Source organism: Ornithorhynchus anatinus, chromosome X5, assembly GCF_004115215.2.
Source record: "Ornithorhynchus anatinus isolate Pmale09 chromosome X5, mOrnAna1.pri.v4, whole genome shotgun sequence".
In the NCBI taxonomy this organism is placed as follows: Eukaryota; Metazoa; Chordata; class Mammalia; order Monotremata; family Ornithorhynchidae; genus Ornithorhynchus; species Ornithorhynchus anatinus.
In genome coordinates, this window is record NC_041753.1 from 38310482 (window position 1) to 38323372 (window position 12891).

A 12891-nucleotide genomic window follows, 5' to 3' on the forward strand; every position below is an offset into this window, starting at 1 on the left:
ATCACACAAAAATTATATGTGTGTGTGTGTATATATATATATATATCATCATAGAATTAGCAAGGCCATACCGTACTGAGTTTACAAATACATCTAGGTATTTTATTACTGTTTTTGACATTTATTTGCATAAGCATGAAGTAATAGCAGCATGGTGTAGTGGATATAGTCCGGGCCTGGAAGTCAAAAGGTCAAGGGTTCTAATCCTGGCTCTGCCACCTGTCTGCTGTGTGAACTTGGACAGGTCACTTCACTTCTCTGTGCCTCAGTTACCTCATCTGTAAAATGGGGATTGAAACTGTGAGCCACACTTGGGACAGGGACTGTATCCAACCCAACTTGTGTGTATTCATTCCAGAGCTTAGTAGAGAGACTGGGACACAGGAAGTGCTTAAATACCATAGTTGTTATTATTATAATTAATGCATTAGTAAAAGATTGCAAATTATAGTCTTGTGGCTGTAAAATCATGGTATTTCTACATCTGAAATAATATATATAATTTTGGTGACCAAATTTTAGGAAAGACATGGAGCTGAAGACGTACAGAGAATGGGAACCAGAAAGATTAGGGAACAGAGATGCTTCTGAATGAAGCTAAACTGAATTACTTAGGATATTTCAGCCAGGAAAGAAACAGGCCAAGAGAGGAACACTGCTAAAGTTCACAAAATCATGAAGGTTGTGGACAAGGCAGAAGCTAAGTTGTTATTTAGCAGACCTCACACCACCATGACAAATGGTTATCCATTGATGTATGATAGTGATAAAATCTAAGCAAATAAAGGGAATCCCAAGTTCTACACATAGTAAACATATGGCAAGTGATTTGTTGCATACAGAATTGGAAGAAATTGTCCTTTTTTTTGGCTTTTCCTCTCCATCACTGCAGAAAACAATATCTCTTTCCTTTCCCTATGTAAGCTTCATAAGGAAAGAGCTAAACTTTTAACCTCTGTTCATATTTCTTAAAATAAGCCAGGCTCAGGTAGGATGCTGTTTAGTATTCACAGTTCTGTTTCTCTCTCCTGTCCTCTACAAATAAGGCACCAACAGAAGGATGAGGGCCACAGATGACTTTCTCCTAACTTTTTTTAAAAGAAAAATTGAATATAAGAACAGTCTTGAAATGAAATTTGGACTATCTATATTATATTAGCATAATCCCTCTGTTATGTTAGCCATTCCACCAAGTAAAGGGAAGAATAAAATGAGTTAAACCTGTAATTAAAATTTTTGAAATTGTAGCTCTGAAATACAGTTATTTTGAAAAGCTCTGCTCTTCCTACAAAGTACGAATAATTTTCAAATGAATACAGGCCTACATCTCTGTCATGTGGGAAACATATTTTGCAGTAAATAGCTTATGCTGCCATCTGAAGGAAATAAAAAGCATAAGAAATATGCTTTATAGTTTATTTCAATGATCAAGTCAAAGATATGCATAGTCAAATAGTAAACAACTAAATTTACTTTAAGGAAAGAGCTTTTCACCCACCACCCAAAGAAATGATAACATGAATAACTCATTTTAGAGAAACTTAACATAGCAGTTCATATTTTGAATAGTTGCCCCAGCACTAGATATTACTTTTGGTAGACAAAGTGGCTTAATGTGATCCTCATCATGAAGATACTGTAAAGCACTTAAGAATCAGTCTACTGACCTTGGTGGGTGGGCAGTAGAAAATAAACCCTGTACTCTTCAAACTACAAGAAGTAACTTTTAAATCTTTAGAGTTTCAGTGAACTAAAGTCAGACAACTGCTGGTGTTTTGAGCATTGAACAATGTGGATGTTTTTAGCTATACATGTAGTCATATGGTAGTCAAACTAGAGTGGTTTCAGGCAAAAAAAAAAGAACAAATGTCTCATTTCAAGTTCTAATGCTTGCTGCTCTCTTGAGTTGAAGAAGGTAGTTCACTGAATTATGATGCCATATTTGGGTACATAGTCTAAGTATTAATAAATAAGACTAACAATTCAAACAGTCCAAATCCATAAAATGTTATCTGAAGTTTTCAAAGAGTGATGTGTTAGAATCATTTACATCTGTGGAAAGTAATATTTCATTACTGATGAAATGCTTCATCAGAATGCCTGACATTTTAGTTGAGCAGTTGCTTATCACTTTTCACATAATGTATTCACTCCAGTTACCAGAAAACTAATTTGGCCAGCTCCTCACTCTGCAATCATTCTCTGGGAGACAATTAAGCACTTTGTCTGGCATATTTTCTCTTTTGGTCCATTTAGTGCTGTGCAGCACAAAATGGTACTTTAGTGGCCCAAAAAAGAATAATCCATCTCAAATGAGTGCTATACTTTCAGAAACACCTGGGATATTTTAGCTGACCTGGAAGAGAAACTAGGAAAAATAACTAAAATGCATTTTTATAAGGATGACATTACATTTTGGGACCATCAGTTAGGACTTGAGTATTATTGAGTATATATTCCCAGGTGGAAATACTAAATTACAAAGACAACATACCCACATAGTGTGTACCTTCACATGCCAATAGTCTTTGGTTTGGTTTGTTTTTTGGTTATGCTTTCTCCCTGAAAAGTGAACAGAGGTTTTAGAATAGAATCTGATATGAAATTGCACTCTCTATGGAAGTGAAAGCATTGTTTAAAACGCTAAGTTAACTAAAAATCACTTTGTTACTTAATTTCTTGAGGAGCTTGGCAGGGACTTGAAATGCCAACCCTTATCAACATAGTCAAAAAGGCTATAATGATATCAAAATCCAAAAATGAAAAAAACTTTACCAATGGAAATTCTTGTAATAAAAACCCCATCTGAGCTGCTTAGGAGGAATTTTCTAGCTGCTGATTTTGCATGGCATTATTTATACAAGCCTAACTCCAAATCGGTTTTATTGTTCCTCACTTTGATGTGCAAAAAATAAATATACATTTCACCAGTTCAACACAAACACAATAGCAACACTACTTAAATTCTGTGTATGTTTACTATGTTGTTGGTGGATGCATGGGGCCATGGAATTTAGTTTTTCAGCAAGTGTCAGCAATGAATATAGAAAGAGGGGAGATATGTGGATTTCAACATTTTTCGGTAAACTGAGGGCCATTCCATCAGAGATAAGCAGGCTCTGGAAAACCATGGGGAAAGTCTCAAAGAAGCAATTTGGAAGAAAAAAAAAAGAGTCCCTCTTCCACATCTTTGTGGATATGAGGAATATCACAAAATCTTTTTGAATAGAAATTCTCAGAAAAACAAAAGAAGCATAATAGGAGTGATTTATATAACATCAGGGTAAATAAAGTGATTAGGAAATGTTAGTTGAGATTGGAAAGCTGTAAAATTAGGGCAGGCAGTAAGAGTGAGAAGCTTCAATTTTGGTCATATAGATTGCCTTCATTTATTAAGAAGAAGATTGGATAAGGTTTTTGGGTAGCTCAAAGACTTTTCTAGAACACCTTGTCTGAACCAATAATGAAAGATCATGTATTGGATTTAATTCAAAGTAGCTTACAGGACCTGGTTCAGGAAGTATATATAGAAGAGCCATCTTGAAATAGTGACAAAAAAACCTCAAATTTAACCTTCTTTGGTAGGGAAGAGGGAAAGAAAAAACACACTTGGATATTTAATTTTATAAAAGGAAATTACTGTTTGTTTTTTTAATGGAGACATTCAGAAGAAGCTGAAAGGGTTAGCAAACAATGAACATGCATGCGACTTACTAGAAGCCTTGAAAAATTCTTCAAATATGACAAAAGCTGGAAGCCGGCTAGGGAATCAGTGGTGCCACTTGACGATTGCAGGGAAAAAGCTGCACCTAGGGAAGATAAGGCAATATCTGAGAGGTTCAATCCATTATTTAGTTTGTTTTGTACTGAAGAAGAGGTCAGAGATTCTCACACCCTTTTCATTTATGTGATGGGGTTGGGGGATAAAGGGAGGCAGACAAATCAGAGAAAGCAATGTGGCCTAGTGGAGAAAGCACAGACCTGAGAGTGAAAAGGACATGAGTTTGAAACCCAACTCTGCCACTTAATCTTCTGTGTGGCCCAAGCAAGCCACTTAACTTCTCTGTGTCTCAGTTACCTCAACTGTAAAATGGAGATTAAGACATGGACAGCACCACATGGGACAAGGACTATGTCCTACCTGATTATCTTGTATCTATCCCAGTGCCTGGCACATAGTAAGTGCTTAACCAATACCAATCAAAATAAAACAAAACACCAAAACTGGTTTGAATTATGGTGATCACACAGGATGTCCTGTACCAAATTTATAAACTACATATAAGAAAGTTACTAGGATCAGATGATCTACACCATAGAATACGAAGAGTACGAATCCAAAGTAGGAAGTTGAAGAGCTCCTGACAAGTATGTGCAATTTAGGATTACTAACCACTACTGTATTAGAAGATTGGCAGATTGTGAATCTATGCTCAGATAAGTGTAAAGGCATTCAGTGAATCTCACCTTAATATCTATCTGACAAATTAGTAGAAGTTTATGATCAGAAAGTCTTTAGGAAATCACAACTTAGTTTGAATACGGGCAAATAATTTCTCACTTTCATTCCTTCTGTGACAGGGTCAACAAGCCTGTGGACAGAAGGGTATCACTGAACAGATTACAACTTGGGCTTTCAAAAAGGCCTTGGACAAGGTTCCACAATAAGGAATTAAAAAAAAAATTTTTTTAAATCAAGGGATTGGAGGGAATATTCTTCTAAGGACAGGAAAGTGATAAAAAAAGGTAGGAAACAGAGTAGAGATAAATATCCAGCTTTTATGACAGATAAGTATAAATGTGAGCTTCCCCAGAGAATGCTGCTAGGAAAAGTCTTGTTTAACATCTTCACTGTATTTATTGAGCGCTTATTGTGTCCAGAACACTGTACTAGACACTTGGGAGAGTACAACAGAGTTGGTAGACATGTTGCATGCCCACAAGGAATTTACAGTCTACAGGGGGAGAAAGACATTAATATAATTGAATAAATTATGGATAAGTACATAAAAGTACTGTGGAGTTAAGGGTGAGGTGAATATCGAGTGCTTAAAGGGTACAGCTCCAGGTGCATAGGTGATGCAGAAGAGAGAGGGGGTCAGGGAAAAGTGGGATTATATCTCCTTTTGGAGGAGATATAATTTTAATAAGGCTTTGAAGATCAGGAGAATGGTGATCTGTTCTATATGGAAGTGGAGAGAGTTCTAGGCCAGAGGGCTAGTCGTGGGCAATGGGTTGGTGATAAAACAGATGAGATCAAGGAACAGTGAATAAATTGGTGATAGAGGTGCAAAATGGTGTGGATTGGGTTGTAATGGGAAGTCAGCAAGGTAAGGTAGGAGGGGGTGAACTGATTAAGTGCTTTAAGCTGATGGTAAGGAATTTCTGTTTGAGACAGAGATGGATGAATAGCAACTGGATGTTCTTGAGGAGTGGGGAGATGGGGACAATGTCTTTTTGTAGAAAAATGAACCAGGCAGCAGAGTAAAACATGGACTGGAGTAGGGACTGACAGAAAGCAGGGAGGTCGGTGAGGTGACTGAAGCAGCAATCAAGGTTTGATATGATAAGTGATAGCATGATAGCAGTTAGGATGGAGAGGAAAGGGAGGATTTTTGAGATGTTGTGAATGTAGAACCAACAGGATTTGGTGACAGATTGAATATGTGGGTTGAAAGAGAGAGATGAGTCAAGGATAATGCCATTATTACAGGCTTATGATTCAGAGAGGATAGTGGTGCTGTCTACAGTGATGGGAAAGACAAGGGCAGGACAGGATTTTGGTGGGAAGATTAGAGATAAATGTCCAGCTTTTTTGACAGAGAAGTATAAATGTGAGCTTCCCCAGAGAACGCGGCTAGGACAAGTCTTGTTTAACATCTTCACTGTATTTATTCTGTTTTTGACATGCTAAATTTGAGGTGTTGGTAGGACATCCAAATGGAAATGTCTTGAAGGCAGGAGGAAATGCAAGACTGCAGAGGAGAGAGAGATCAGGGCTAGAGAGGTAGAAACCGGAAAAGATGGTAGTTGAAGCTGTGGGAGCAGATAGGGAATAGAAGGCTACCCAGAACTAAATCCTGAGGGATGCTCACTGTTAGATGGTAGAAGGCGGGGGAGGAGGCTGAGAAAGAAAATGAGAAGGAGCCATCAGAAAGATAGGAGAAGAACAAGGCAAGGACTCTGTCAATGAAACCAAGGTTAGATAATGTTTCTAAAATAATGGAGTGATCCACAGCATCAAAGGCAGCTGAGAGGTCATGGAGAAATGGAGAATTAGGATGGAGTATAAGTCATTGGAGTTGACAAGAAGGTCATTGGTGACTTGAGAAGGCAGTTTCCTTGGAGTGAAGGGGGCAGAAACTAGATTGGAGTGGGTCAAGGAGAGAATTGGAGGACAGGAAGTAGAGCAGCATGGGCTAATGGAAAGAATACAGTCCTGGAAGTCAGAGGACTTGGATTCTAATCTCAGCTCTGCCACTTATCTCCTGTATAACCTTGGGCAAGTCACTTAGCTTCTCTGTACTTCAGTTTCCTTATCCATAAAATGGGGATTAAATCCTACTCCCTTTTTAAAGGTATTTGTTAAGCACTTACTATATGCCAGGCACTGTACTAGTGCTGGGATAGATACAAGATAATCAGGTTGGACATAGACCCTGTCCCACAAAGGGATCACAGTCTTCATCCTCATTTTACAGATGAGGTAAATGAGGCACAGAAAAGTTAAGCAACTTGCCCAAGGCCACACAGCAGCTAAGCAGTGGAGCAGGGACTAGAACCCAGGTCCTTTGACTCCCAGGCCCATGCTCTTTCCACTGGACCACACTGCTTCTGCCAATCTCTCTTACTTAGAGCGTGAGCTTCATGTGGAATAGAGACTGTGTACAGCCTGATTATCTTGTAGCTACCTCAGTGCTTAGAAAGGTTCTTGGCACAAAGTTCTTAACAGATGCAATGATATTCATAATAGCAATGATCATAATAATAATAATAATTTGAGGCAGTGGGTATAGACAACTCGCTCAAAGAGTTTGGAGACGAGTGGTCGGAGGGAGTGGTGGTGTTATCTGGAAAGAGCCATAGAGTCAAGGGAGGGGTTTTTTTTAGGGTAGAGATACATGAGCATGTTTGAAAGCAGTGGGAAAGAAACCACTAAAAAGCAAACTGTTGAAGGTGGTGATTAGGGAAGGAGGAAGGGAAGGAGGAAGGGAAGGGGCAAGTGCTTTGATGAGGTGTGAAGGAATGAGGACAGAAGCAGCATGGCCTAGTGGATAGAGCAAAGGCCTGGGAGTCAGAAGGACCTGGGTTCTAATCCTGGCTCTGTCACTTGTCTGCTGTGTGACCTTAGCCAAATCACTTAAGTTCTCTGTGCTTCAGTTACCTCATCTGTAAAATGGGGATTAAGACTGTGAGCCCAGTGTGGGAGAGGGACTGTGTCCAACCTGATTTACTTGTATGTACCCCAGTGCTTAGTACAGTGCCTGGCACTTACCATTTAAAAAAAAGAGTAGATTATGGTGGGGGGAGGAGGGGCATAGGGAGATCTCATTTTGAGATACTGCTGGGAAAGACTGAAGAGTTAAAAAGGGGACAGGATAGGAAAAGAGCAGAGGAGATTTTACAGGGATTACACCTGATGGTTTCAATTTTAACAGTAAAGTAGATGGCTAGGTAATTCATTAGGGGAGAAAGATGGGGAGAAAAAATAAATTATAGGAAGAGCTCAAGGCTTACTGAATGGCATGAAATAGGTCAGAGGAATGGCAATGTAAGGAAGTGAACATTTTAGGAAAAATAATCAAAATTACAATTACTTTATGATAAATCCTGAGCTCTTAGTCACCACTAAGAGTAACTGGTCATTCAGTTTTATAATTTGACAGTCTGGTTTTCAGCTGGCCTGTCTCCTGTCTGGTTTCAATACAGAACCAGACACTTTTATGTCTTTATTTCTGGCTCCAAGTCTCCTTCCGCTGTATCTTAGATGCTGCTCCAGACCTCACTTTGACCTTGGAGGAGAACACAGAACGACTGAAGCAAATGGTCAGGGGGAGAGTGGGTGTAGGAAAGAGGGTAGGAGTCAGGGATCCTAACAGAGAAATATGCCAGGACTGAATGAGATATGCATACTTCCTCAGCTTCATCACATTACATTCTGCGCCAGGGATAATGTGTGATGTCACATAATTGTGGTATTTGTTAAGCACTTACTACATGCCAGACACTGTAATAAGCACTGGGATAGATACAAGCCACTCAAATTGGACATACTCCATGTCCCATATGGGCTCACAAAACTGTGGTATTTGTTCAGGGCTTACTATATATCAGGCACTGTACCAAGGGCTGAGGTAGATACAAGCAAATCGTGTTGGACACAGTCACATGAATCTCCTTATCCGGTATTCAGGAGGCCCAATCAACAGCCACCCCTAAAAGACAGTTTAGACACTTTATAAACCACTTTATGCCTACCCCGCAGAGTTCTATGTACATCTTAACTTATAAAGGACAAAAATAGAGCTGGAGCGGATACACAGAATGATCAACCACGATGATCAGGGGATGGAGGGAATAGACTGAAAAAGTTAGGACTCTTCTGTGTGGAAAGGTGAATATGGAGAAGAAAAGCAGTCTTCAAATCCACGAAGATTTGGGAACAGGGAGAACACTGAAATGGATTTCACCAAACTTCACACAACCAAAATGAGGGATCATTACCAAAGCTTGAGTGGGTTAGGCTCAAAGGACACATAAGGAAATTCTTCACACACTGTATTTTGCATGTGGACCACTTTCACAGGAAGTTACGCAGCCAAAAATATCAAGATAGCCAGAGATTTGGACAAAGTCAACAGTGTAAGACCCATTTTGGTTGGCTAGTGCCAAAATTAGGGGACATTAAATGGTACATCCCTAAACATCAGGATGCTTGTCAAGAAAAGCAACAGACCACAGTTCCTCTGATGATGTTCAGTTCAAGTACTGGGATGGATGGACCAGTGGCCTGACCTGGTAATGCACTTTCTTATGTATTTATGTTCTGATAAATTTTCATTATGCACAAGTGTCAGGCTCCTTCTCCTTGGGCAACATTTAACAGGAATCCTACATTTATTATGTAGGATTCCTGAATAAGTTATGTTCCATGTTGCACAGCGAGTGCTACCTGTAGTCGACCTGTAGCTGGTCGGTTTTCCTGCTTCGAGTAAGACAAAGCCCTTTCCCTATTCAGAATGGACTGTGTGCTGCTAAATAAGACTGCTCAAATACCCAGGAAATCACCCCAAAAGCCCTGCTGTTCCATCAGTGGTCACTTAGTCAATATTGTGGCTTAAAAATTCATAAGACTTTTGTTTAGCAATGGGCGTCCTCCAGAACAAGCATTTGTTTTGCTTTTTGTACTGTTTTGCACTGAAGCATATACATTCCCTCATCTGGTCCTCCAGTGGCCCAATAGCTCAGATAGAGATAACTGGCTGGGTTTAGGTGTCAGTGGTGGACCAGGAAGAGAAAGCCCCTGTACACCCTTCTTAGCAGCATACATTAATAATAATTATTGTTATAGTAATAATTATAATAATGATTGAAGTATCTGTTAAGTACTTAGTAGGTGCCAAGCATTGTATTAAGTGTTAGGATAGGTACAAGACAATCAGATCAGGTACAGTCCCTGTCCCACATGGAACTTACAGTCTAAGTAGGAGGGAGACTAGGTATTGAATCTCCATTTTACAGATGAGGAAACTAAGGCACAAAGAGGCTAACTGATTTGTCCAAGGTCATACAACAGACAACTGGTGGAGCTGGGATTAGAAACCAGGTCCTCTGACTTCCAGGCCATACTCTTTCCACTAGGCCAAGCTGTCTTCCTCTGCTGCATACACCATTGCTGACTGAAGCACTCTTTCAGTTGAAGGACTATAGGGGTTCTCACTACCCAGTTCATTAGGTAGGTAAATCTACACATACTTTAGATAGATTTAGCAATCTCCAAAAGAGAAATTTGAAAAAAAAAGATGAGGGCTTAGATGACCAGACATAGAGAAAAACCTGGCTCTTCCTTCACAACATTTCTCAGACCCGCTCCTTCTTAGATTGAAATAACCCCTACCCTGTCCAAGCTCCTGTCACACCATGGTTAGATTACTGTATCTGTCTCCTCAATGGTCTCTCAACCTTCAGCCTCTACTTACTTAAAGTTTTATGCACATTGCTGCCCGGATCATCTTCCCAAAATGTCACTCAGCACACTGCTCACCACTCCTCACAATGTCCAACTACTACCCAGATCCCTCTGCGTCAAGAAAAACTCGTTATTGATGTTGAGACTCACTTTGTCCAACATAAATGTCAACATTCTTCATCTGCTACTTAACTTATACCTATTGCTCCTTCTATGCACTTCTCACTGTAACTGAGAAACAGCATGGCATAGTGGATACAGCACGAACCCGGGAGAAAGAAGGACCTGAGTTCTAATCTAGGCTCTGCCTCTTGTCTGCTATGTGACCTTGGGCAAGACACTTTACTTCTCTATGCCTCAGTTAGTTCGTCTGTAAAATGGGGATTAAGACTGTGAGCTCAATGTGGGACTGTGTCCAACCTGATTTACTTGTATGTACCCCAGTGCTTAGTACAGTGCTTGGCACATAGTAAGTGCTTAACAAATACCAAGGAAATGAAACAAAAGAAACAAAAACAAAAAAAACCTCACTCAATTCTCCCACCTCCAACCCCTTGCTCACAGTTTCCCTGACCTGAACTTTTTCCTCTTTCAAATCCACCAGACCTCTGCTCATCTTGAAATCAACCATTCATTCAATCAATCATAGTTATTGAGTACAAAGTCCTCTTAAACCTTCAATTCCTCCAGGAAGATTTTCCTGTGTGCTAAGCACTGGGGGAAAAAAAAAAAGGATGAGAATTAAGTGTGATTCTTAGCCCCATCCAGGCGCTCACAATCTAAGAAAAAGTTTGGAGAGGGAATCAGTGATAGACATAACATGCAACCAAAATTGCAAGAATTAAACAGAAAGACATAAGACAAGGACAATAACAAATACAATGAGAGAAATAGAGCAATGTGGATAAAGGGGCAGAGCTGGGCTCCTGACTGCTCAGATATGGCTGTTCAAAGTCTAACAGCCAAAGTCAGCCACAGCCTTTCCACATTCTAAAAGTTGAGATGGCCGCATATTACATCCTCACCCAACATGACTGGAACAGGGCTTGAGGGAGCCTCAGATTATACTGGGGCTGGACAGTCTCAGCACATACACACACCACCCATATTCAGCAATTCGGTATATACGTGCTACTTCGAATCCCACTATTTGTAAATAATTTATGTCTGCCAGCCTTCTCACCTCCCCCATTAGCATGTAAGCTCCCTGAGGATGGGGAAGGGCATGGGGTATGTCTTTTGCATCTGAGCTACTCATCCAAGCACTTAGTACTGTGCCCTGCACAATGTAGGAGCTCAAACATCACTGATTAATTAAGATAGCCTCCCATACCCTCTCTCATTAGCTTCTGTCATCAGCAAGGGGAAGGGATTACCTATAAATCCAGGTATACTGTGAGCTTGAAAAATGATCACATTTGCTAAGACCAATATTTGGGGGAAAGGAACAACTTGGAAATGCCTTCATTGTTTCCATCTCCCAAAAGACTACCAGACTTTTCCAGGGTCATTCTGGACCAGACACCAACATTTTTAGACTTATTCAGAGTAGCCTGAGAGTGAATAAGAGAGAAAGCAATGTCTTTGGTGCCATCAAATATTTCCTGGGATCTCTAAAAAGCTCCTGACGGAATTAAGTCTGCCGAGACATTCCTGAAGCCTTGTGGGTTCATGGGTTGAAAATGAACATATACTTCACTATTGGAATTTTCCACATTAAAGTAGATTTAAAATTCAACCTAAAACTAAGACTGTATTAATAAAATACAAAATGGAACTTATATGCCTGCTACATTAGCAAATACTATATTTGTCCCTGTATCATATGCTGTTTTAATATTTTATTGTTTCATTGGTCTCAATGTGTCTGTCCCCAGTCCTTTTCCCAACATATATTAATAGATTGTGAGCCCCTCAAAGAACAGGAACTGTGTCTAATTCCCATCTGGGTGCTCCACACAGTAAGTGTTTAATAGATTCCTGCAGGCCCTTTTTTTCCTCATAGAAATATCTAGAACCTACTGTGTAAATGAATGAGGTGAAAAACTTAAGACATGTCAGAGGACATGTACATGTTACAAGAAGTAACACCTTGGCTAAAAAAGTCAAGTGAAATGAGATTGAGAGAGTTCTGTCTCTGCCACACCCATTAGACTGTGCTGTTTTACAGTTAGTCTTTGGTGAGAGCTGTGTGTGTTCAAACATCCACAGGTCCTGTTGAAGGGTGGCCAGGGAATTGTGAGAAGGAAAGGCCAAACTACACTTCCCAGGAAGCAAAGAGGCTGACATGACCTTTTTGTACTGACCTGGGCATAGCCAAGCCTCCTGAATTCTCTCTCTTTTCTCCTGGGGCTGGCGGAGTGAGGAGTGTTTCATCTTGCTCTTCGGAGCTTGGCTCCCCAGGGGCAAAATGTCACTGAACCCTGCAATTTTACTGGTAGGAAGGTAGGCTAGGGAAGTGAGGGTTGATAAGATATTTTGGAATTTTTCTAGTGTAAATCTTGGTTTGTGGTTTTATATCTCTAATTGAATTTGTCTCTTGCTTCTTTTCAATTATTTCTCTATTTAACAGACATGTATAAATCCCAGGTTTATAATTTCTTCAGAGGACTTAGACTCCAAAGGACTCCAAATTTCATCAAAGGACTCCAAAACCCCTTTATTAAGGATATGAATGCCTGAATTGGCAAAGGGCTCTATGG

At 39.9% G+C, this 12891-nt stretch overlaps 1 protein-coding gene across 3 annotated transcripts in view; it reads right to left on the reverse strand.

Annotated features, from left to right (window-relative positions):
• LINGO2 (leucine rich repeat and Ig domain containing 2) overlaps positions 1-12891 on the reverse strand; it is a 900663-nt gene that overhangs the window by 817946 nt on the left and 69826 nt on the right. For all 3 annotated transcript variants that reach the window (XR_005659686.1, XM_039910913.1, XM_039910914.1), the window contains one exon: positions 3715-3809. The gene's annotated coding sequence lies outside the window, so the exon portion shown is untranslated. The remainder of the gene's footprint in view (positions 1-3714; positions 3810-12891) is intronic.